Here is a 25,707-nt window from a genome sequence, read left to right as displayed (position 1 = left end):
TCCGGGACGGGAGGGAGTTTTAAAAAATGTTATGGTAGGTAAGTAGGAAGGATCAAACCCGGAGTCATGAGTAAAAATAGGAAAATAAAGTGTGAAAAAAAAACATCTGCAACGTTAACAGTTCGGCCACCAAGAAAAGTCCATTCCAGTTGTTTAGAAAAAAAAAAACGACTACGGTAGGTCGGCGCGAACGTGAAAATATAATTTGAATTGTCCAGCACGCTAACCACTACGCCACAGAGCACTGCGGCTTAGTTTAGTGATTTTAAATAACTTCACATGAAAGAACTACGAAGCCAAACCGGTGTTCTCTTCTCAACTGTTCCTTGTGAACGATCCCCAAACGGTGTTAAGTGGTGGCAGGGGGAGGAGGAATTTATTAGAGAGAAAATATTTTACCACTTCCATTGATCTTAACCGATTTTGGCCGTGACTTCTCAGCAGAAAAAGTATAGAAATCTTAGATTATCGAGGAATTTGAGAAATAATAAGCCTATAACACACCTCAGATATTGTTCTGCCGTTTGTGCATATTATATTTGCATGAAATATCTTGATTTTTAATCCTATTAATGTCAAAATCAGACGGGAAAAAATGAGTTCATTTTATATATATATATATATATATATATATATATATATATATATATATATATATATATATATATACTAGTGGGGGTACCCGGCGTTGCCCGAGTGTTTGTTTCCGGGACGGGGGGAGTTTTAAAAAATGTTATGGTAGGTAAGTAGGAAGGATCAAACCCGGAGTCATGAGTAAAAATAGGAAAATAAAGTGTGAAAAAAAAAACATCTGCAACGTTAACAGTTCGGCCACCAAGAAAAGTCCATTCCAGTTGTTTAGGAAAAAAAAAAACGACTACGGTAGGTCGGCGCGAACGTGAAAATATAATTTGAATTGTCCAGCACGCTAACCACTACGCCACAGAGCACTGCGGCTTAGTTTAGTGATTTTAAATAACTTCACATGAAAGAACTACGAAGCCAAACCGGTGTTCTCTTCTCAACTGTTCCTTGTGAACGATCCCAATACGGTGTTAAGTGGTGGCAGGGGGAGGAGGAATTTATTAGAGAGAAAATATTTTACCACTTCCATTGATCTTAACCGATTTTGGCCGTGACTTCTCAGCAGAAAAAGTATAGAAATCTTAGATTATCGAGGAATTTGAGAAATAATAAGCCTATAACACACCTCAGATATTGTTCTGCCGTTTGTGCATATTATATTTGCATGAAATATCTTGATTTTTAATCCTATTAATGTCAAAATCAGACGGGAAAAAATGAGTTCATTTTATTTATATATATATATATATATATATATATATATATATATATATATACTAGTGGGGGTACCCGGCGTTGCCCGAGTGTTTGTTTCCGGGACGGGGGGGGAGTTTTAAAAAATGTTATGGTAGGTAAGTAGGAAGGATCAAACCCGGAGTCATGAGTAAAAATAGGAAAATAAAGTGTGAAAAAAAAACATCTGCAACGTTAACAGTTCGGCCACCAAGAAAAGTCCATTCCAGTTGTTTAGGAAAAAAAAAAACGACTACGGTAGGTCGGCGCGAACGTGAAAATATAATTTGAATTGTCCAGCACGCTAACCACTACGCCACAGAGCACTGCGGCTTAGTTTAGTGATTTTAAATAACTTCACATGAAAGAACTACGAAGCCAAACCGGTGTTCTCTTCTCAACTGTTCCTTGCGAACGATCCCCAAACGGTGTTAAGTGGTGGCAGGGGGAGGAGGAATTTATTAGAGAGAAAATATTTTACCACTTCCATTGATCTTAACCGATTTTGGCCGTGACTTCTCAGCAGAAAAAGTATAGAAATCTTAGATTATCGAGGAATTTGAGAAATAATAAGCCCATAACACACCTCAGATATTGTTCTGCCGTTTGTGCATATTATATTTGCATGAAATATCTTGATTTTTAATCCTATTAATGTCAAAATCAGACGGGAAAAAATGAGTTCATTTTATTTATATAGAGATATATATATATATATATATATATATATATATACTAGTGGGGGTACCCGGCGTTGCCCGAGTGTTTGTTTCCGGGACGGGGGGGGGGAGTTTTAAAAAATGTTATGGTAGGTAAGTAGGAAGGATCAAACCCGGAGTCATGAGTAAAAATAGGAAAATAAAGTGTGAAAAAAAAACATCTGCAACGTTAACAGTTCGGCCACCAAGAAAAGTCCATTCCAGTTGTTTAGGAAAAAAAAAAAACGACTACGGTAGGTCGGCGCGAACGTGAAAATATAATTTGAATTGTCCAGCACGCTAACCACTACGCCACAGAGCACTGTGGCTTAGTTTAGTGATTTTAAATAACTTCACATGAAAGAACTACGAAGCCAAACCGGTGTTCTCTTCTCAACTGTTCCTTGTGAACGATCCCCAAACGGTGTTAAGTGGTGGCAGGGGGAGGAGGAATTTATTAGAGAGAAAATATTTTACCACTTCCATTGATCTTAACCGATTTTGGCCGTGACTTCTCAGCAGAAAAAGTATAGAAATCTTAGATTATCGAGGAATTTGAGAAATAATAAGCCTATAACACACCTCAGATATTGTTCTGCCGTTTGCGCATATTATATTTGCATGAAATATCTTGATTTTTAATCCTATTAATGTCAAAATCAGACCGGAAAAAATGAGTTCATTTTATTTATATAGAATAGATAGAAGAGAAGAGAAGAAGATATATAGACAGATAGATAGATATGTATATGTACATGCTTACGTATATGTTCTTATTCATTTAATGTAGAATCAATAAAATATTTCAGAGTTTGTGTTTAAGTTTATTTTATATAACGGTGAATATTATTTACTATTTAAATTTATAATGCACTATGTGGTTGTGAGGGGGTGAGACTAGTCCGAATTTAGAATTGATGATTTAAAGTTAATATAGTAGAAAACACTATTGACTTTAATTAGAACGAAATGTTTAAATTAAAGTTTAAGCTTAGGGTGATTTTTAATTTCATTTTATTTGTTTCGCTTAAGTCGTATTAAAGGTGATATCCTTTCTATAGAGTTGTGGCAAGGACATCAACGCAGCAAATACAGATAATCTTAATTTTGTCGAATAATTCTTTTTAAAATAAGCATCATTAAAATGTTTGAGGGGACTTTATATGGGAGATAACATACATGCATGCGCAAAGTGTTAAAATTTGAGTTGATGAATTAAGGGAAATAGATAAATATTTAGAATATTTAACGAACTTGCTTGGAAGTAATGAATATAGTCATATGAAATAATTTTCCGCTGACAAAGATGGTGTAGTAATGAAATCAACCAATATTTAATTTTGTAGAGATTTATTTGAAAAGGTGTTTTTTAGTGGGATTTTTGTATATATAGCTTTAGAGGCGCGTTTGATAGGAAACTAATGGGTAGGATTATGCAAGTAATACAAGGCTTATAATTTATTGATGTTTCTTGTTGTTATGTAGAAGTCTTTGCTTATCTTTAAATCTATAATAAAGAGTTTTTCATTTAAGCAAAGGAAACAAAAATGGGTAAGTAATTTACAAGCTCTGTTTATTTCAGGATTTTCCGGTTAACAATTGGTGTTAAGTGTTTTCCTATTAGTTTACATTTATTTGCAACCAGTGCTGTCTTATCACAATACTTTGGATTCCTGAAGGAAATTTCATAGCCAGTGTATCTTAGCTAGTTTGACCTATGTAGAATTTGTTAGTGGCAGCGTCCTCCTCTGCTCTAATGTTAGCTAGGTATATAATAGAGGTTGGCAGACAGTTCTGTTTAAGGGGACAATTAGATTTATCTATACAACTACAAGTTTTTATTTTTTTTACTCTGGTTACATTCCATTTTATCATTTAGCATGTTTACCATTTAAATAGTTATAGTTATGACTTTTGTTATTCTTTCCAAGTTATTGCTGCAACTGTAGCTTAATTTATCAGTGTTTTTATAAATATCTTTGGAGAGGAAGTGTAGCTAAAATGAGTTTCTAGATTTTTTCCCTCGCTTGGCTTAAACCATTTGATTGAACTGAGGAGTATACCAAATGGTTTTCCTTTTGCGGGTATTTGAGATGTGGGTATTTTCTTTGCATGTTCTTCATACTCTAATTAAGTTTTTTACAAAGGCTTTACTGTAATTTTTTTTTATGTTTATGAAATATTTCCCTGGATGAAGATTTAGAGCTAATTCTTCTACTAATGAATTTGAGGATATATTTAATATATATTTAATGATAGTTTTAGGTTGATTTCAGGGAGGGTGGACATATATGTGGTTACTGTTATCTTTTTTATAGGGTTAAAAAGTTCCTTTTGTTTAAGTTTAATGAACAATCTGGGAAGTTAATTATTTTGATGCTCGTGATAATTACAACCTTAAGATTGATTATTTTGAATTCTTTCATAATAATTTTTTATTTTTATTTTATTACTTATTTATTACTATTATTATTACTTTTAGGGCCGTTAGCATTTTTACTAGAAGAAGGCTAGTCCAACAAACTCAGTAATTTCTGCAGAGTAAATGGACCTATAGGAATATAAAATGGCCCAGTTTTAATCTATTTTTCATTTCTATTAATCGGGACAGTGCTTCTGCATTTTTTAATAATATCAATCTTTTCCTTGGAGTAAGTTGAGAGGCAGATTCCATAATTGAAGAGTTCTTTAGTCATAGAGGGATAGTAATTTTGATATCTAATTAGATGGAAGAACATCCTTGTTTTTTTTATCCTAGGGAACCAATCTATTGCATCCGCTGGTTTAGATTATGTGTTCTTGATCTGAGAATTTATCATTTTAAGATCATTTTACTGATTTTTCCGATTTGATTGTTAAAACTCAAGAAAACTAGCCCACCCCCACCCACTAATGTGATACATCAAAATCATACTAGCTGACTTAATCTCTTTGTGTAGATTATGTATTTAAAAAGTATATAGGTATACATGAATTGTTCGCGTGCAAACCACGATTAATCCAATTTCTTGAAATTCAACAAAATACGTTTTATTTCAGTACAAAAACTCACTTTTCTTTCTAAAACATTAATGTATCAAAATGTTATTGCAAACAGACGAAAATTTTAAATCTTGAATTTAGTGAAAGTGTAATAATAATCATAATACTACTACTACTACTAATAAAATAATAATAATAATAATAATAAGAAGAAGAACAACAAAAACAACAAAAGCAATAATAATAATAATAATAATAACAACAACCATAACAACAACAATAACAACAATAATAATAATAATAATAATAAAAGAACAATAATAATAATATTAATAACAACAACAATAATAATAATAATAATAATGATAAAAACAACAATAATAATAACAACAATAATAATAATAATAATAATAACAACAACAACAATAATAATGATAATAATAATTAAAAAAACAACAATAATAATAATAATAATAATAATAATAATGACAACAACAACAATAATAATAACAATAAAAACAATAATAATAATAATAATAATAATAAAACAACAACAATAATAATAATAAGAATAATAATAATAATAAGAAGAAGAAGAAGAAGAAGAACAACAACAACAACAACTTGGGGAGGCTTATTGCCACTCAAATTCCAGTGGCGACCAATGGCCACCGCCAGAGAGAAATCAATGGTAAGCGGCTGTTGAGATAAAGCAAATTAATTTGCAAATGATATCAAGAGGTGGAGAGTACTGGAAAACTGGGGAGACTTGTTGTCACCTAGCTCCCAGGGAACACCACAGGTTATTTTCCAGGAGATTCTTTTATGGCCTGTGTTAAAGCTCCTTGTGAGCCAATAATAATAATAATAATAGAAAAACACAAGCTACATGTTCCATCAGTATTCTAAACATTACGCTCTGGAAAAGATCGAATACAATTTTTTGAAGGCCAAAGTGCTCCAAAAATGGCTAAACTCGCAAAATTTGGCTTTATAAAGGCTAATCATCAAACGTTGGATACGAATATAAAGTTGAATTTTATTTGATTTGGCCTTGTTTTCTAATAATATAATATTTTTTTTTTTTACATTTTCACCCCAAACAAGGCAAATTGTCACTTTGGTGTAGGGGGCTACTATCAGGGGCAACAACTACTGGGGTACTATGTAGGGATTTGGGCAGCAAGATGTCGGTTCACGTTACACTTGAACTTCTGCGCTTCAGTACTGTTGGTGAAGCAGGGACCTGGAATGGAATTCCAAAGTCTAGCGGTTCTGGGGAAGAAACTATTAGAGTAGAAAGATCTTTTACATCTAGGGATCTCTACAGTGTGGGGGTGGGATTTTGCAGCCTGTCGGGTTTGTCGAGGGTGCTCACGTCGTGGGGGCACAAGTGATTGCAGTTCGTCAGAGCGTTTACCGCTAAAATACTTGTAGAACATGCAGAGGGATGCAGCATTTCGTTGATGGGACAGAGGCTGAAGCTTAGATGCCAGTTCAGGGCCTATATATGAGTATTGTTGCAATAGAGTAAGATAGAAACTCATAGTTTTTTGTACCTTCAGCGCTTCTCCAAGAAAGTCAGTGAAAAGTTACGTAAAAATTGGATAAAAAGAAGATTTTATACCAACAAATGCTGGAGAGAAAGAGTGAATTAAAATTCTCTCATACAATGTGATTTTATTGTATTGAACTGCGTATTTATCTTTATTAATTTTTCTCATTTGGTTCAATTTTATGTTTTAAAAAAATGGACACTCTTTTTACAAAAATGCGAATAAATTTATTGGCTTCCGTTTAAAAGTTTGTCAATAAAAGTAAATATTTTTTGCGCTATGCAGAAAAAATATCAGCCTTTTCGAAACATATTTTTTGATTAAATGTATTTCTCATTCCGTCGAATTTCAAGTTTACACGACCGTGTATATACAGTACCAAATAAACGTGCGTGTGTATATGCGTGTCTTTGTAACGTATTTGCGTCGCTGAGGGTTCTACATATGCATATATTGTTTTCATCGCGATGTGTTTGAATGTGTATAACAACATATATATATAATGAAATACCTGTTCTGCTATTGTTTCTCCTGGGAGTTTCTTCAACTATTTGGGGAGCCGGACATGGTTTAAGGGAGACGCTTTACAAAACAGACAATGACGATGTGTCTTTATATATTTTGTTTACTCCCAGGTTTTCGTTTAAGCAGAAATAGCGTGACCGACTATCTTTAGCTTAGGTTTTCTCTGTCTCCATTTTTAAAACTGTCGCTGTCTTATGGGGGGGGGAGCTTGTTTAATCCACCCTGTCTCTTTCGCGTCTCAAAACCGAATTCAACGATGCCTGTGCAGACCGGAACAAGTGACATGCGACATATCACTTCCGGTCCCCTGTTTTGATACTTTCCGGTGTAAACTTGCGCAAGGTCACACATAGTCATGTTTTGACAACCTGACTTGAAATCTCTGTTGTTCAGGTATCACTAGATAGATAGGCATATATATACAAATTGGTTAGATAGGCAGATATATAAATTGGTTAAATAAGCAGATATATAGATCGATAGATAGATAAATAAACAGATACAAACAAAGATACAGACAATTTACTGCTCATAACAGTGCTATTATATGAAAATAATAGTAATAATAATAATAGTAATAAAATAAATAAATAATATAATAATAATAGTGATGATAATAACAATAATAAAAATTAATTATAATAATAATAAAATAAATAATATAATATTATTAATAATAATAAAATAAATAATATAATAATAACAAAATAAATAAATAATATAATATTAATAATGATAATAACAATAATAAAAATAATAATAATAATAAAATAAATAGATAATATAATAATAATGATGATAATAACTATAATAAAAGATTAATAATAATAATAATAATAATAATAAAATAAATAAATTATATAACAATAATAAAATAAAAATATAATAATAATAAAATAAATCATGATGATAATAATAATAATAATAATGATAATGATAATAATAATAATAACGACACATGAGTTTACAACCAAATTGAATAGTAAAACAATAAGACTAGGTTTCATCTTTATAATATTTTACCTTTAATTTCTTTTTAGCCTTATAAATTACAGTTAATATATTCGTTTTTGCAACATAAATTCTAAACACAGTTTACATTTCGCATTTTGAATTATTCTACTGTTATTTTTTTTCATAGAATAAACCATAATTTTTAAACAGTTTAACACAATATTTAAATGTAGATTACTATTCTTGTATCGCATGGACTCTCTCTCCCTCCATTTTAATACGTGTTTCCCTTACATGGGCTCGTGTCTCGTCTAGTGGTTATATAACAGTGTCTTTGATATCTAATGACTGCGTGTATACAGAATATAGAAATATTCATTGCATTCTTCATGTATATAAAATTTTCATTGTGATTGCGGGCGCTTCTTACATTCCCTTACAAATTACTTTGTTAACGGAAGTGACACGTAAGCTTTTATAGAGAGCTTTCCTTACAATCAAACGGATAAGACTTGTACCTGCATGTTTCAGACCAAAAGGTGAACATACCTTCTCGTTTGTTCAAACCTCGAAAGAATGCCAAAACAACCAGTTTACAAGACAACGGCTTTTATTCCTTTTATAGATTTCATTTTTGGATTTGGCACTGTGAGTCTCTTTTTACATTTTTACTCCTTATTCCCTTTTCTTTCTACTAGGTCGTTAACCCGTCCGATCGCTAAAGTTTCTAGAAACTGGTTGTATTTATCTCTGCTGACTGCGCACTTGCGTCAGCAAAACCCAAATAACCTGTCTATTGAAAAAAAACATCTCATATAATCCAAAATCTGTTTACTTTTAACATAATTCCACGACCACTCTGAAAAATCCGTAAATCGACTTCCTTTATTATATTTCTGAGTAAAAATCCTGACTAAAAATTCTAAAGTGTAACTCCACATTTCCCAAAATCTAATTGTTTTATTTTTCAAATGATATTAATCGACCAGGTTACTCCGAGGTTCCACGGTATTCTAATATAATAATACACTGTTTATGTTATTCAATTAAAAATTAAATAAAAGTATTGATTTTAAAAACTGAAATGAACTAGATCTGCTTACGTATCGAACACTTTCGAAGCAAATATTAAATATATTTACACAAATTTTTATACAAATAAAATTTTTTATCCATCTCTCTCTCTCTCTCTCTCTCTCTCTCGACATATATATATATATATATATATATGTATGTGTGTGTGTGTGTGTGTGTGTGTAACGATGTAAACCTGCAGAAGAATTGATTATTTAAAAGATTAAGATTATAAAATATAAAGTTTCGTTTTAAAACACGAAAGGAGACGCAGAAAGCGACCCACTCCCCCCACGTGTGTATTTGATAAAAGTGCGTATGAAGAGAAAGAGGATAATAGACAGCCCTTGCGTGTAGCAGGATGAAGTACGCATCACTCAATCTCTCGACTTCCGTTTTTTATTTAGAGTGCCTAATGGATTCATAATCATGAATTAATCCTCATTCTTAAGTTTTTAAAATCATTTTAATTATTCTTAAAAAATAATACAAATCGATGTATAGAAGACATGGGATATTTTTGGATAAAAAAAAGAAATATTTTTAATTTTTATAAAAATAGAAATAATAAAAATTATAATAATTCAAATGTTAGTTAATCGGCATATATGTATTTTGATTTATTAGACTGGTTAAAATATTATGTTGGGAAAACATTTAGCCGTTAGATATTATTTCTTAATTTATTAAAAAATAAAATATAAAGAATGTGACAACTAATAGCTTGCAAAGTATTTTCTGGTTGTGTTTACTCAGGACTATATGGATAAAGAAAAGCTAATTTGACTGGATACTAGGAGGGTCACTATGATAAAATAAGGATTATATAGTTACCCAAGATCAAACATTGGTGATAAATAATTTTGAAAAGATGAGTTGTCTCAGTACCGGGGCCCGGGCGACAAGATCAAAGTGTAGTATCTGTTCCGACAGATACTGCAAGCAAAGACCTGATGTGGGTGCAACCCCACATACCTGACCTTTAACCAGCTCCCATTTCCCACCTCTCGGGAGCTGGTCCCATTTTTCCCTTCCCCCTCCCTTCACTCCTCACATTAAAAATTGGCCTTGTGCCTAATTTGCTCGGTGGGGGAGCAAATCAATACCCTCAGTAATGACAACGAGCACAGGTTCTAGCACACAGAAGTAGAAAGTATGAGTCACCTAGCATCCAGCTGTAAGATTCTGCCTGTGACGGCTATAATACAATGCTACACAATAAGTGGATGTTAATGTAGCTCTGTAGAAGTTGTATATCGAATGCAGCAACAAGTCCTGAGAACATATACCATAAGGGAACAGTGGAAAATATATCATACACAATCATGTATGACTATGTAATTCCTTGCAAACGGAGCTATTGGACCTGACATAAGGATAAGAAGGTAAAAAAGTAGAAGTTATGTTGTATTTTCAAGAATGGTGTATGATATGGACGGGTGTATATGACACTAAAACGTATTTGTTGTGCTGTGGCGCTCATATAGATGTAATGATTGTATATGCGTTTGTATATACGCGTCACAGTCATCTATATGACGTGTGTATATAAACGGCACCAAGACGGTGTATGTTATATCGTCGTAGGACGAGATGAGTGTTTAAATACGTCTCTTTATGAAATTTGTATACGTGTGATCGTCTATTCATGAGTGTCTTTAAAATTGATATACATTATAAATGTTGGAATATAAAACTATCAAATGGGATCATACCTTTTTCCAACGGTGTCCATGCTGGCCGGTTCAGCTGTTTGATCATTGGACTGAAATAAGATTTTCAACTTTTTGGAAAGAGAGACTAACTTGAAACGTTGATAATATATACATACAAGTGTTAATTTCGGAATCGTCCCATCATCCAGAAGTTAGACCATCTAAATCATATCTCAAAGTATGTTGTTTTGACTCGCTTCCTCGGTGGTTTTGGAAAACACATCATCATTCGTTGGCTCCACAAACTAGACTGAACTAAAACTCTCACTTACAACGTATCCTCCTAAGATACACGTCAGCTTGAAGTTATCTCTACGTTAGATTTTCGAGGTTAAGCTATTTTGAAATTGTTTTTCGAAAACCTATCGTCTTATATTATTTATGTAAACAATGATTATTTTAGTTTATTCCTATATAAACATTTATCTCAACCACAATTTTAAATCTCAACAAACTAATCCATCATAACCTGCATGTTTATTAGGTATTGTACGGGGTTGAATTATGGAACAGTTAGTGTTTCCAATGATACGTGGGTAAGCAGAACTGAAAAGAAAACTAAAATCTTATGTGTGACATGAAAATAAACTGGATTATACGGAAGATCCCTATCTTCTCAATAATTATAAAGGCAACTGCACTCATGAAAAAGAATTTCAAAAAGTCGCCGGTGAGCCAAGTGCAGGAGAGCTTCAAACAATTGCACAAAAAGGACGGTTTAAATCTTTAAACTGATCTCTCGGTTGGAATATATTTAAACTACTCCAAATTTATTCAAAGTAACTAAATACAAAATTAATTATGTTAATTATTTTTATGTAAACACATTAATCAACCATTATTGTAGGTTTCTTCATATGTTTCTTTCGTATTTTTGCCTAATAAAAAACGTGATCCAACAAACAGACACGTTTTTATGAACAACAGGGCTCACACAGAAAAAGCCTTCTCTAACAAATAATGTAATTAGATCATTTAACTTGCTTAATTGTGGCATATCATCGCCAATTACATGGCGAGAATCAACAGATAAATATTTATCATACAAACTGAAATTTCTGCTTGAAATGCACAAGACAAATTTACAAAGATTAATGGGAACAATTGCTGATGCAACAAATAATTTATTACAAGCTACCCATGTATTGGCGCAATATAATAAAAACGATTTCGAGTCATAGGGAAAATATATTAAATGGTTCGTAGCCATCAACGCAGGTTTTGGGCGTAGACGCTTTGTAGGTCGAGTTCGGAACACATCAGATTTTCAGGTGTGAGTTCATGACAGCAAAACGTAATAAGAATTGCTATAAGAAAATTAAATGTGTTTAAATAAAGTACTCTCCTATAAAAAAAAACACTTACAATCTCACGAAAAGTGCATGCAATTTGTGAAACGTGAAAATACTCAAACACATTTTCCATATTTTAAAATATATTTATAAGTACAATTACAACACAATATTATGAAAATAAGAAATATTTATTTTGAAATTAATATTTCGCCAATAGTAAATATTTGCTTATTTTTATAATATTGCGTTGTGATCTAGTTTAAATGTATTTTATGCGTATTTTATTTTAAAATTTAAACAAGATTTCTATCACGGAAAACACAATTCTTATATATCACGCGCCCCAAACGTTTTCTTCCGGCACTTTTAAATAACACCGCATACAGACTGACACGCGGATTCTTTACTAACTTTTTTCTTTCTCCAAATTAAAATCATTAGGATGAAGAAAAAAAAGAGGAAAATGTGTATAAAGTTCTGAGGAATACGTTTATCGACGAAATATTAATTTCAAACAAATAAATATTTGTTTATTTTCATGATATTGCGTTATGATTTGACTTATAAACGTATTTATACATATTTTATTTTAAAATCCAAACAACGCTTCTGTCACAGAAAACACAGCTCTGACTTTATTATTATTATTATTATTATTATTATTATTATTATTATTGTTATTATTATTATTATTATTATTATTATTATTATTATTATTATTATTATTGGCTCACCAGGAACTTTCATAGGGATCATCAAAGATCTTTAATTGAAAACAGCCTGCGGTGTTCCCTAGAAGCTGCGTGACAACAAGTCTCCCCAGATTTCCAGTATTCTTCACCTCTTTTGTAACATTTGCAAATAAATTTGCATTATTGCAACAGCTGCTTGTCATTGATTTCTCGTTGGAAGCGGCTATTGGTCTTCGCTGGAATTTGAGTGGCAATAAGCCTCCCCAATGTCCCAGTTCCCTTCGCACTTATCCAGCGGAGGCAGTTCCTCAATCTTTCCTTCCTCCTTGACTCTGTTTTGTTATTTTGTCACACTCATTTTTGGGAGATGGGTAGTGATGTGGCAATTGGAGGAGGGTTTGGCGTTGGGTTACAGAACTTATAGATATGCGGCTTTATTATTATTATTATTATTATTATTATTATTATTATTATTATTATTATTATTATTATTATACCTGTAAGCTATTTTAGCGCTAAATTATACATAAAAACAAGTAATAAAAAGTCACATCAACATAGTAATGTAATGTAACAGAGTGCTTATAAGCGCGTCTGAGAAAGTCAGCAGTAGATGTCGGATGGTTGGTTTCCGAAGATATTAGAAGCGGCAGCCGTCTTAGCACATATTCAAATTAACAAGTTGCGTGACGGGAGAGGGAAACAAAATGCATTACGTAGTTAGGAGGAGAACGAACAACGCGATCAGGTGAGATTGACATGTGGCATCGTAGTGGCGGGGAGAGACTTTTAAGCTGGTGTCGAAACGGCAGGGTTTTGTTAATCTCATGGAAGACAAAATAAACAGTAAAAATCAAGAATCAGGCATTGTTTCGATAGCAACTATAATAAATGTCCTTTGATAAAAATAGAAAAAAAAAGCCGAGTCGGATTTTTGTTTCCTTCCCTTTTTATTTTTATTTTTTCTTTGCGGCGATGCCGGGCAGTGTGTGCGTCCGATAGGATTTAACTGGGACGACCACGTTACACTAATAAATAATCCAATCCATTCATAATTTGATGTTTTAACTTTTACATACTAGCATCACATGTGGCGTGCCATCTGTATAATCCAGAATAATTGAAATAAATATTTCAGAAATTTGCCCTCTGATGAGAAGGAAAGTATTTCTTCGAAATTCTGCGGATTAAGGACTATCCATTTATTTTGTGTTTCCTTTTTAAAATTAAACATGTTAACTCTTTTTCAAGGTGTTTTTTAACATGTTTTATTAACTACTTGTTCTTATATATATATATATATATATATATATATATAAATAAATATTATTGTATCTATCTATCTATCTATCTATCTCTATATATATATACACACTGCGTATCAAATTATTAACGATTTTACATTTTTTTAAAAAATATTTAAGGAACGAGTTAATAAAAATCCATGAATCTTTGAGAAAGTGCTTACGATACTATTCAGCTAGTCCAGTCCGAAAATAAAAGTATTTAAAGTAGTATTAGCGAAACTATGTAAACAGATAGGAATATCTGTTAATTTCAGTGTGTGAAGTTATTAACGAGGTTGCGACAAAAACACAATATGCCCATAACTTGTTTATTGAAATACTATTCAAACATTACATATACTAGGAAAAATCCTTATAACACAATAACTTCATAGCAATTTCTACGTTGACATAATTAGTAGGGCATATGCGATCCTTTTTATGAATAACTTGTAAAAGACGTTGGTCCACAGAATTAGTCAAATTTGTGATTTCGTCAACAGTTATTCCTCGCGATACCTCTTTTCTCTTAAATTGGAATCCACTTGCATAGAGACGTCGCTTCATGATACTCCAAAGGTTCTCAATTAGGTTCAAATCTATCTTCCGTCGCCCAGAGAACCCCCGTTTTTGAAAATACTCTTTGTTTTTGTTTGCCGCATGCGAGGGAGAATTATCTTGCATAAAAATAATGGGTCTTCTGAACGTCAAATTTTGCTTCTTCAGCCATGGTTCAAAATGCTTCTTTAGAAAAGCTATGTAAGCATTTGACGTGATTTTTACGCCTTTTGGAACTCTCTATGGGCCAACTAAAGTACCTCTGATAATCCCAGACCAAATCATTATTCGACCACTACCTTGTTGACGCCTTAAACGCTGATGACGATGTCGTCCATCTAGGACCCATCCCTTGCTCCAGCCGTCTGGACCATCAAGAGTGACACGCACTTCATCCGTGAACAAAACTTTGGAAAAAACCGTTTTCACGTTGTCCTCTGCCCATTTCCATCGGTTTTGTATGTGATGTTGCTTTAAGCGAGGCTTTGTTACGGCTTAACATACTTTGCCTCTTATTTCAGAAGGCGACATCGAGTACTTTTTGAGACATTCCTTCATCCGGTTTGGTCAAAGACTTCTCGACTTGTCTGCCCAGGGTTCTTAACAACTTCACGTGTATCATTTTCGATATTTCGAGTGTAGTTTTAACTTTTGCTAGCTGTTCTGTAATAGAACTCGTTTTAGAACTACTCAATCCACATTTTCGACCAATTTTATTGACGAAACAAATAGCCTTGTTAATAATTCGACACACTTCAAATACCGTGGATTCAGCAATTACGATGACAAGTTGTTACATTGCGCGGAACAGTACGAAAATTTCACAGTACGCGCATCTCAGCATTGCCAACGTTTCCGAAGCTTTTGATACGAAACCTCAGGAAAGTTTCTGAAACTGGTAAAAAATGTTATCTCGTTAATAATTTGACACATCTTAGTGTTGAGACGATTAACCTTAACCGTAATCGGACGGAAAAGTCAGAATTGGGGGGGGGTTATTAGGATAGGAATCAGAATTGGAAAAAAGAAAAATAATTTTTGGTTCTAAATGATTATTTTTCTTTGTTTATTAAGTTGTTCCTGTACAACATAAGATTTAATATCAAAGATTTAATTATAAATCCTTATTCCTATGTTTTACATTGCTTCTTAGAATCTAATTTATTTCTTTTATTGGTAAACAAGATAAACATTCAGAGTTAAGTATTCTGCCTATTCCTTTCGGAAACTTTTTACGCACCGATCCACTTAACGTATAAATGCTCCACACTTGATTATCAAACTATTTAAAACGCTCAGTGCAAGGTTTTTAAATTGCGATGGCGTCTGATATCGATGCCTCCGTTCAGTCTTTAAAGACAAAGGATACCCCCTGTAGGAGCAGCTGCGCGTATAATTGTGTTGCAAGGGTTGCACAATCCACAACCCCACCTGAATTGGCACTCTTTGTAGACAACTGGAAACAATGCCGAGATAAGCAGAGAGAACATACGTCAATTGTAAGTCCCTAATGATCACGCATTTAGTACTGACCAGGTGCAACGTTGCTTAACTTCAGTGATCTAACGGAAACCAGTGTGTTACCGTGATTATGCAGTATATAATATGATATCGTCTTTTGAAGTAATTTATGTTTGATGGTGCGTCTTAGCTTTGGACACGAGTGAAAAACAAATTGAAAATCTCCAAATGAAAATATTAAAATATTGGATGAAATGCACGAAAGGGAAATATTTAGAAGTTTTTCGAATTAAAAATGAAAGAAAATTTACATTGAAATTTATTTTTTCAAAGAAGAATCACATTCAGAATTTGTAACTGTAACTGACAGGGGGAAAAAAGAGATGAAAAACAAATATGTAAAAAATAAATATTACCAAAGACAATAATCTTCTACCTACTTTGATAAGTTTATTAGTGTATAAACTTATTTGAAGTAAATGCTAAATAATAAGTGGATCGATTTTCTAGCATTAATCTTTATTTCACGGGCAGCTGTCGAAATATATAGAAATTCCCGGTTTAGTTAGTGCATTTAAATATCTTCTCGACCCTGTCGTGTACCGAAAACGTACATTACTTAATCTGGAGGATAGAGCAAAAGAAGGCGGAGCGTAAGAGGTTTTTGTAACACCAAGTGATTTCGAAAATGTGTAAAGATCGCCAATAATTAAACAATGATCTGTAGCCCGTGATTATACTCCCTCCTACGCTAGTAGGAGAGAAGTCACGCTAACATCTTCAATAAATATTCTTTTTTCAAATCGACGATTTCCTCATTCTTCGTGATATTGTGAAACATTAATTGCAAGTGTCTCCATTCATTTCCAGGAATAATTGGATGAGGGGATTATGATTGTGACCCGCATGTGATAATAACTGCAACACAGGCTCTATCGCTTGTAGAAATAGCAGCAGCCGCATGACACATATGCTAATGACCGACCCAGTGCGCGAGGTAGGTAACAGACACGCTGACGCGTATTAGCAGCAGCAGTAGCAAAAAAACACGTATGCAAACCGATGCAAGAGGTGATGCCACAACGAAGAAAGAGAAGAGAAAGAAAAATCAGATAGAAAAATGGACTACGTGGCGAGCATCGGGAAACAAATTGCTGCCAGGCAATATGAACGTTTGACCCTTGGCGGTGAAAGACTTTCGAATACATAGAAGACGCCATAAAGTAAGAGACTTTTAAAACGAGAGGTAATGCGATATTTTGGGTGAAAAAAAAACATATAAAAATACATTTCACTTCATTTGAAAAAGCGTTTTGTTTTGCTTTGCGACCGTCTCAGATAAGACGTTTGTTCCGAGTGTTAGCATGTAACGATGCTGTTATAGGACGTATAACAACTACCTTACATAATGTATGCCATGAAATAAAATATCTAATCGAATGCGAACTGTAAAATATTTGCCAGTCCCTGGGGGGGGGCGCATGCAATAAAAATACTACTGAAGCTTAATGACTGAAACTTGAGTGCTCAAAGTAAAAATGGTGAGATTGCAGAAAGGAAATTTTATTAACGATTCCATAGAGGTTAATCGTTTTAAGCAAACATCAGAAAACCAACGTTTGTTGTGATCTGGGGAAACCAGACAATAACTGGCGATTACAAGATCTAGAATCACTTTTACTATAGGCATCAGTTTGAAAACGTCCGCGTATGCATGACCTTGTCTGTATACTTATCGATCACAGTTGAAGCTATGTGATTGAAGTCGACACGAAGTTAATTGAATATTGAGATGCTATTTGGAAACTCGAATCCACATTGCTTTTATTCTCTCCCTCAAGGTCATTTTCAGATTATTTGTATTTCTTTTTGCTTATTAAAAACAGAAACTTTCAATATTTTTCATTATTCGTCCGCTAATGGCTTAATTCATTTACAAGAACACGTTTTTAAGAATGTCTCAAAGTCTTTATATTTTAATTTTTGTCTAGTTCAGTTTCTCTCGATTCTATGTGCCTTTTAGACGCATTTTATAATGATTTTATTTGCATTTTATTTTTTATGTTGCGCTCCACCTTTTAGTTAAAAAAAAAAAATACGAGGAAAAGTTTTTACCAATTATTTTTGGTGAGGAAAATGTATTTTTCGTGCCCATTTTTACATCATTATTCAAAGATCAAAGTTAATTTTCTTTCTGTGATATATCTCGCTTTTTTGTCTTTCTCTTTCTTTCCACAGTTCCTTTCTTTCTCTCTATCTTTCTATTATTTGTTACCCCTCTTTCCATCTCTCTCTATCAACCTCTATCTATTTCATCACTGCCGAACCTCTCTTTCTTTTCTTTTCTTTCTTTCTTTCTTTCTTTATTTCTTTCTTTATCACCCTGTTTCCGTTTCTGCTTTCTATCTCTCTCTATGTCTAACTTTATTCTCCATCGCAAATTTCTCTTTTTTCTTTCTTTCTTTCTTTATGTCTTTCTCTCTATGTATATCCGTTCGTTCTCCATCTCTCCTCCCTCTCTCTCTCGTTCTTCTCCCTTTTTCCTCTCTTCCTTTATCACACTTTCTATACTTTCTCTCTCATTTTTTTTCTTTTTTTCTTCTCTATTTTATCATCCTTTCTATACTTTTCGCCATCTCTCTTTCCATTTTTTGGTCTCTTTCTTTGCATCGTTCACATTTAAACTCTAATTTTCCAAATCTTTCTATCTGTCTGTCTCCCTTTCTCTCCTAAAAACCCTTTCACCCTCTCCTGTTCCCACTCTTGTCCTATTCCTCATTATCACCCTTTTTCATCAAACAATATCTCTTTCTTTTACTCTTGTAAGTGAATTGTCAATTCCATTAAACCCAAAATCATTGTGTTGAGTTTCTACTCCAATTTCTCATATAAAATTTTCTTATTTATTTATTTAATTTAATATGATGAAGATGTGGACGATTCAAACTATTATTCTTTTTTTGCTTGTTATTTTCAAAACGTTTAGGTTGATATAACGTAAGTTGTATGTTATTCTTCGAATGTTTCTTTTTCAAAGATGTTCAAGTTCAAAAAGATGACCATGAAGAGATTTGGAGGTTATACCGACCAAAACATAAAGCAAATGAAATCAAGATAATAATTTAAGAGGCAGTAATCCGAATTCGCGTTTGGCGTTTTCCTTCGGAGGGGAAGTGTTTTATTGTACAGACCCTTCAGAGTCAAGACAACCCAGTTGAAAAAGGTATGTTTTTCTTTTTATCTGGTGTGCCACAGACAAATGTGATATTCCACTTTTTGTTTAAAAAAAACTGCCTATTTTTTGTTATTTTCCTATTATTAAACTGTGTGTTGAATGGCTAAACACCGACACACACACATGAACCACGCGACATTACACGTTTATATAGACGCTATATAACACATAATGTTAGTTTGAAGCACTTCTCTCTCTCTCTCTCTCTATATATATATATATATATATATATATATATATATATGTATATATATATATACATATATCGATGTAGGTATACCGTTGGTCAACACACGCACACCTCCTTGTCGGCTGCCAATGTTAGAGACGGCGACATAGTCTGCATAAGAGACGAATGGAAAAGAATACACCACGAAAACAAGTTTGGGGTCGATGGTTCCCGAGTGGAGTACCACGTGATTATCACACAAAGACATTGTATTACCAAAAGCTTATTCCACTGTTATGTGTTTGAATTTACTTAGAGTTTGTGTCTATTCTATACATCTCTGCAGTGTATTGCTTTTGTAAATTTCTTTTGCATACTTAAAGAAAAATCATAATGCCCCCCCCAATGAATCATAATGCCCGCCCCCCCCAAAAAACTTACTCTTAAATCAGATACTGGTTATGACTTCTGAAATTATGTGAAACCTTTTTGATATAGCGTGTGTGTGTGCGTGCGCATTAAACATTTTTGAGATAGTATGTGTGTGTAGGTGCGCATTAAACATTTTTAAGATAGTGTGTGTGTGTACGTGCGCATTAACATTTTTGAGATAATGTGTGTGTGTACGTGCGCATTAAACATTTTTGAGATAGTGTGTGTGTACGTGCGCATTAAACATTTTTGAGATTGTGTGTGTGTGTGTACGTGCGCATTAAACATTTTTGAGATAGTGTGTGTGTGTACGTGCGCATTAAACATTTTGGAGATAGTGTGTGTGTGTGTGTGTGTGTGTGTACGTGCGCATTAAACATTTTTGAGATAGTGTATGTGTGTACGGGCGCATTACAAAATATGGAGGTGTATTGCACTTGCGGTGCTTTACAAAAGATGATTGACGGAACATGACCTTTCCTGCTTTTAAACCTTGAAATTCTTATAAATAGATCATTGGAATCTTACATGGTATAGATTGTTTTTCATTTAAGATTATGAAAACATCCAAGAATATTCCTAAAATACACAATGTAGACTTGCACAAAGATATTATTCCATGTTTGAAAAGTATGAAATTTCATCGCATCTCCCTTCCTCTTTTCTTTTATCCTCTCTTTCTCATATATGTCTATATATCTATAAAAGTAGAAATGTATGTCTGTGCGTGTGTGTGTCTGTGTGTGTACATTTCCCTACAAGACTACTCTGTCAATTTTCAGTCTACAGATTTGACATAAAGGATATTGAGATTTGGAAAAGTCTTTTTAATCGGTTTTCGGACAGAAATTTGGCTGTCAAGAGGTCAAAGTTCAACGATTTGAGCTTTGAAAACTCTACCAAACCCCTCCGCCAATGTTGGGTATAAACACTGTAAACTTTGTACGTAACTTACTTGGGCATGGATAAAAATGTTTAAATTTGATATGAACCCAAAACAATAAATGTTAAGGGGTCAAAACCGGGGACAAAGTATAGCAAAATTTGACCTCTGCGGTCTCTACCAAATCCATCAGCCTATTTCTGGTCTAAAAATTTGAAATTTTACATAAAGTCTATTCAGACAAAGGACAAGCTTTTCAATGTTTTTTGCCGAAAATCTGGCTGCCAAGCGGTCAAAGTTCAAAAGATTTGACCTTTGCGATCTCTAGCAAACTATTCAGCCAATTTTGTGTCTAAACATTTGAAATTTTACATAAAGGATATTCACACATGTAGCAAGCTTTTTAATACAAGGTTTTTAATATATATATATATATATATATATATATATATATATACACACATATATATACAAACACACAAGCAGTATATATATACACACACGTATATATATATATATATATATATATATATATATATATATACAAACACACAAGCAGTATATACACACACACACACACACACATATATATATATATATATATATATATATACAAACACACAAGCAGTATATATATATAAACACCCACCCACACACACACACATATATATATGATTATTGATTTACAAATTGTACATGTTTTCATCGTTCGTTCTCAACACCGAATACATCTCATTTTCCGCATTATGATAGCATTCTAAATCTCTCTCTCTTTTATATATATATATATATATACATATATATATGTGTGTGTGTGTGTGTGTGTGTGTCTGTGTGTGTAGCTACCTGTGTCGTTATTTCTCTATATACATGTATCTATTTGATTATGTATGCGTATATATATATATGCATATGTATGTATATAAATGTGTGTGTGTTCTTAAAGATAGAAGAAATGAAATCGACATGCACATGTTCGAGTTGCATATGAATACCGAAATCTATATCTGTTCCTAGATAAACGTGACCCAACGTGCTGGAAAGTTATTAATTCGCTTTCCCTCACTTCTATTCTTGGAAACAAAACTCTTGAGAAAATGTGTTTTTTATTTACTAATAATCTAAAATAGATGAACACCGTTTTGAATATCATTATAGAATGCTTAACGGCATATCTACGCTTTAGGTCCTGTTTTGCTTAGGGTAACTGATAAATCACAAGAAAAAGCAGAATCATAGCATCGTTAGTTAATTAAACTTTATGTTATAATTTACTAGCAAGACTCGCGTCCCGGCGCTGCCTGAGAGAAAAAAGAAAATATTTTCCATTAAAAAACTGAGTATTAGATTATTAAGCAACACATCTCATATGAAAATATAACAATAATAATAATTTCAAAAATACGAAAATAATTAATATAAGTTAAAATACATTCAGCACGATTATAATCATTTAAACGAGAAGGCACGGCAGAGACTTTCAGCTGCATGAATCATATAAGTTGTCCAAAATGAACTGCACGCCTGTGGAATTGTCTTCAGTTTTCCTGCTTTCCGGCTGACTACAATATGGTTGTGTTCAAGTCTAAAGTAAATAAGTTCTTGATGAGCCGTTCCATATAAGTTATTAAATTTACCAAATTTTCATTACTAATGATTACTATATATACCAATTTCTACTGTACACTCTTTAACCCTTATCCTTGAGTGGCCTCTGGGCCTTGATAATGTGGTGATGCCTTTGTAAAAAAAAATGATTTATAAGATTTTAGAGGTAATCATCTAAGTACTATATGCTCTGAAACTAAAAAAAAAAAAACAATTTATTGAGCTTGGATATTTTTTCTAAATTTTCTAAATTTATATATAAAAACATCACTCGTGAGATAGAGTTATTAGTTCATTACGAATAGTATATATAAACTCAGTACGTCTCAAGTAAATGATTAAAATTATATATATATATATATATGTGTGTGTGTGTGTGTGTGTGTGTGTGTGTGTGTGTACTTGTGTGTGTATGTATGTGTATTTAATCAAATAAAGTAGACAAAATTAGCTGTTATTTAATGACATATACAGAAAATATATATGTATGTATATATGACTGGTTGTGTCTGTGTATTTCATTAAATAACGTAGACGAAAACTGTCTATTATTTGATTACATATGGAGAAACATATGTATGTATATATGTGTGTTTTTGTGTGTATTGCATTAATTAACATAGACAATAATAGTCTGTTTTTGATGACATATGGAGAAACATTTATATGTATATATGTCCATCTGTGTGTATTTCCTTAAATAACATAGATGAAAATTGTCTGTTATTTGATGGCATTTAGAGAAACACACACACACACGCACACACATACACACACATATATATGTGTGTGTGTGCGTTTGTGTGTGTACATTTCATTAAATAATGTACACAAAAATTTTCTATTATTCAATGGCATATAGAAAAATATATGTATGCATATATGTACGTTTGTGTATGTGTATTTCATTAAATAACAAAGACGAAAATTGTCTGTTATTTGATGAAATATAGAGAAACATATTTATGTATATATGTGCGTTTGCGTGTGTGTTTTATTAAATAACGTTGACAAAAGTTGTCTGTTATTTGATGACATATTGAGAAACATATGCATGTATATATGTGTTTTTGTGTGCGTGAATAACATAAAACAACTATGTTATATAAGTCTGACTAATTCTTATCGGAATCAATTTCCAAATCAAAAAATGAAACTCCCTATTCAATTTTAATAACGTTATTTTATATTATAGTAAATTTCATTGCAATAAAATTTTAAATGAATAAAATAAGCTTTACTGTGGCTTAATGTCCATATCGGAGCAAATAAAAGTTGCACATACTTCAGCGAAAAAAAACGATCGAATTTTTCTATACAGTTGACAAATGAAAAGCATACGATCCTAAAGCAGAAATAAATGCAATAAATGCTCTGAACATCTACGGTGAAATGGAGTGATTTAGCCTAAATTTGATTATCAGAAACTTCAAATGTCGAACGTTAAAAAAATCGAAAGCCAACCAAAATGTCTCACTGACACGATTCACAAAAGTTAAGGTGTCATGGTGGAAACTGATTTATCTATGTTAAAATTTAATATGCAGTAAATATATCTAAAACTATATGTCGTAGCAGCTATAGGAAGCAGTTATGGCCTTCGAATCAAGACGAGTACTCTGTAAGCATACTTCTATTTATATCTGTAATTGTGTAACGGAGTGCATGTAAGCACGTGGGAAAATATCAGCGGGAGCTGTAAGATAGCTGACTTGAAAGGATAATAAACGACCAAGTTCTCTCCGATTCTCTCTCTTCTGATCTTGAGTACGTGATACAATGGGGAAAGGAGTGGCTGGTTACATTTAATGCATCTAAAACCAAGTTTCTATCTTTACATCATCAACGTTCTGATTCCCATCCGGCATCAATTGAAATGAATGGCTCTCGTCTTGGGGGAGGCCTCAAGTTTTGACTAGCTTCTGGGCCTGACCTTTACCTCTGATCTTAAATGGAACACGTAAAGCAAATCTGTTCCCAAGGCCGCTTGAAAAATGATGGGATCCTTCTATCGATCCAGTAAATATCTCACTGCTGATTCACTTCTCTATCTATATAAGACCCAGGTACGTCCAAGGTTGGAGTACTGTTGGCACATCTGGGCAGGAGCTGCTAGAAAGGACTTGGCCTGCCTTGAGTTCAAAATAGACTCTGTAGCCTCGTAGGAGATGTCCTTTTCTCTTCCTTGCAACCTCTATCTCACAGAAGAGATGTTGCGAGTTTGTCTCTGATGTATCGTTATTTTCATGAAAAGTGTTCGACTGAGTTTCTATCTATGCCCCCCTCGCCAAACTTTCACAAGAAACACTCGTCTAGCTGAAAACACTATCAATAATTCCCCCTATTCTTTATCTGTGCCTAAACCTAAACGTAAATTCCATGAACAAAGTTTCTTTCTTAGAACTGCACGCCTGTGGAATTGTCTCCGTTTTCCTGCTTTCCAGATGACTACAATATGGTTGTCTTCAAGTCTAACGTAAACAAGTTCTTGATGAGTTGTTCAACTTAAGTAAACAAATTTGTCGAATTTCCATTACTAATGATTACTATATTGTCCAATTGACCACTGTACACTCTTAACCCTTATCCTCGAGTGGTCTCTGTGCCTTAATAAGTGGTTATGCCTATGTAAAAAAAGTAGCCGACAAAAAACACTTATGCGAATTAAGAAATGTGGGCGAGCTTGCGGGACAAAAGAGTAAGAAAAAAGGACACCACGTGGTCGGGAGAAGAAAAAGTGCGGTTGAAAAATGTGGACGTGTAAAGTCAAAGACGAGAAATGGCTGTCTATGGCCTGTCAGAAGTGGAGTAGAGGGAAAACGCGAACAGGTGAAATGGACATGCGGGCAGGCAGTGGCAATGATAGAATTTTAAGCCGGTGTCGAGGCGGCGATTTTTTGTTAATGTCATAGAGGGGATGAGCAGTTAGAAAAGACACTTTTTTAGAAAGTAATGGTCATAAAACAGAAAGAAAAGCCGAGTCGGAGTTATTTATTTTTGTTCATTCCTTTTCGACGGTATTCACGTTACAAATGTATTTCTAAAATTTTGAAAAGAAATAGTTGTGTGTTCTAGTCGTTTGTAAACAAAACCGCAAGAATTTGAAATCATATCGAATTTTTAACAAAAGTACGAAGAAAATTCGACCACGAAAAAAAATGAAAGAAATGACAAAGTTTCTAATTCAGACGAAACACGGTAAATACGAGTGTGCCAATGTTAAATGAATTCAATAATTTCGATCATCACATATTTATTGATTGAGAT

This window comes from Euprymna scolopes, chromosome 12 (assembly GCF_053919585.1).
Source record: "Euprymna scolopes isolate OS-2025 chromosome 12, ASM5391958v1, whole genome shotgun sequence".
Taxonomy (NCBI): domain Eukaryota; kingdom Metazoa; phylum Mollusca; class Cephalopoda; order Sepiida; family Sepiolidae; genus Euprymna; species Euprymna scolopes.
Note: the sequence above shows the minus strand (reverse complement) of the source record.